General features: G+C 40.7%; 1 protein-coding gene across 1 annotated transcript in view; it reads right to left on the bottom strand.

Annotated features, from left to right (window-relative positions):
• LOC125046847 (glycerol-3-phosphate acyltransferase 3-like) overlaps positions 1–1258 on the bottom strand; it is a 16414-nt gene extending 15156 nt beyond the window's left edge. The window contains exon 1 of the mRNA XM_047644839.1: positions 1190–1258. The gene's annotated coding sequence lies outside the window, so the exon portion shown is untranslated. The remainder of the gene's footprint in view (positions 1–1189) is intronic.
• Positions 1259–2500: the final 1242 nt, after the last annotated feature.

The raw sequence follows: 2500 nt of genomic DNA, 5'->3' as shown, positions 1-2500 counted from the left end.
TAAAGAAAGACAGAGCGAGATAAACAAGCAGGCAGGCAGACGGACAGAAGAAGGGCCAAAGGGAGGGAAAGGGGTACTAGAAAACGAACTTGATTGAAAAAACGGAAAGAAAAAGACGATAAAATCCGCAAATCAAAAACTCCTGGCAAGTGGAGGCAAGCCTCAAGCGTCAGCAGTGCAACGCTCAGGGTCAGGCAGAAACGTCAGCAGAGTCAGGTCCGGGTTTTTAAAGCCTTGCCTAGAGGTACCTGACGTTAGTTTTCTGTCTTTTTCCACACACACACACACACACACACACACACACACACACACACACACACACACACACACACACACACACACACACACACACACACACACACACACACACATACACATACACATACACATACACACACACACACACATATGTGTGTGTATGTATACATATATATATACATACATATATATAAATATATATATATGTATGTATGTATGTATATATAGATAATGAAATACACACAAACAGGCAGATGAACCGGCAAACAAAATAAACACGCACACACACATACACACACACACGCGCTCGCGCGCGCACGTACGTACGTACACACGCACGTATCCACACACATATTACCACTTTTTATCATCCAAATTGTATAACTATAAAGCCTACAAACGCAGTAGTAAGAGCCGCTCGAGGAAAAAATGCCTTAAAGGCTAGGTTCGGTGCCAGGTAGATTTGGCGGAAGTTTTCGCTCGTTTGTCAAATCTTTTCAGGAAATCTGATCAGAATATGTACTCTGCGATCGTCATATCTGATAACGGTTTTGTAAATCCTTATAACCATAGATATATTGTAACTATCAGATGTATTCTATGACACTGGTGACTTGTATGTTTGTTTACGTGTGTGCTTATGTGAATCAAGATCGATTGAGACTTAGCTATGTTCATCAGTTGGCACTGCTGCATACTGCTTGTGACCCCGAGATGCAGTCCGAATTCGAAACTTGTGACTTCTTCCAATTAATTCTTTGTGCAGTGTTTTTTTCTGCCTCTTTTTGCAATATCAGTATTACAATGCTGCAAAAGATCTGTAACCGAGATATACTGCATCATCTTCCAAAAAGTACGCATCTCATTCACTTATATCATTCACACGTCGAACTCCTTACATTACAGAACCGAGTTCACTCTAAGTACATACGTTGGTCTGTGCTCACAACTGAGGAGCTCTGTACATCCTCCCCAACGTCTCGCTGGCAACTGATCTGGGGAAGAAAAGCACGTGGAAGGCAGGGGGCGGGGGGGGGGGGGGGGGGGGGGGAGTTCAGGTGCTGATAGCAGGGAATCTGTCTTTAAATACGACAAACAGGTACTTTACATCTCGAGAGGGAGGACTTATATTTCAGCTTCGTTATTTAATTTTCTTCTGAGAATCTATGCATAATTGACTTGCTTTTATTTCTTTCATTATCATAATCATGTTCTTCAGCTGTAATTTTCAACAAATACGTAGAAATAATGTTGCTATTGCAAGTGGTTGAAGTGACCGAATGCAGACGCCCTCCGGATATCCCATAAACATGCTCACCCCAAAAAATAATCATATTTGACACTTTCTAGTCATTTGGTCCGTACGAAATGGTCAACTGAGAGGAGGAAATTCGGAAGAAAACCAAATTAATACCCTGTAGATTTTATTTTGAACATCTGTATGTGGAATTAGTAAAAAAAAAATATATATATCCTTGTATAAAACATAACAGTAAATAATCCAATTTTTTGTGTATGATAAAGTATAATAACATAGCAAAAATAAGGATTCTTGTATAAGATTGAAAATAGAAAAAAAAAATTATGTATGGGAATGTATAATATTATATAAAAAAAGGATTCTGTCTCTCTTGGTAGTAAAGAAGGTATTCATGTCTGCTCCTTTACATAAAAATTTGTATGGTAAAAATATGATCCAAAACCTCATAAGAAAAACAGGGCGTCATTTCAGCCTTTGTTTGGGGGGGGGGGGGGTATCTGGAGAGAAACTGTCGCTTTCGGCGCGGCGTGCAACAACTCCTCCAGTGCGGCGGACGCTCGTTCCACTGTTCTCGTGGGGCGCAGCTCGTCTTCCTGGCAGTCTCCTTGGCTGCCGTTGTGGGGCGTGTTGGCGATGAATGCGGAACATCGTCATGAAGCCAGCTACGTCTTTCCTGTGTTGAAGGCTCTCGAGGTTCTCTCTCTGTTCCCCTCCCTCTCTTCTCGCTCGCTTTCCTCTCCACCCTTTCTTTCTTTCCCTCTCTCTTTCTCTCCCTTCTTCTCTCTTACTCTTCCTCCTCTTCTCTTTCTCTCTCTCTCTCTCTCTCTCTCTCTCTCTCTCTCTCTATATATATATATATATATATATATATATATATATATATATTTTTTATCTCTTCTTCTGCCTGAAAATGTCCCTTCCGAGTTTCGGTGAATATTTTAAATACTACCTGTTTTCATTTTTAGGTCTTAAAGGTTCATA

This window comes from Penaeus chinensis, chromosome 39 (assembly GCF_019202785.1).
Source record: "Penaeus chinensis breed Huanghai No. 1 chromosome 39, ASM1920278v2, whole genome shotgun sequence".
NCBI classification, from domain to species: Eukaryota; Metazoa; Arthropoda; class Malacostraca; order Decapoda; family Penaeidae; genus Penaeus; species Penaeus chinensis.
Note: the sequence above shows the minus strand (reverse complement) of the source record. Positions and strands in the feature narration are given on the sequence as shown.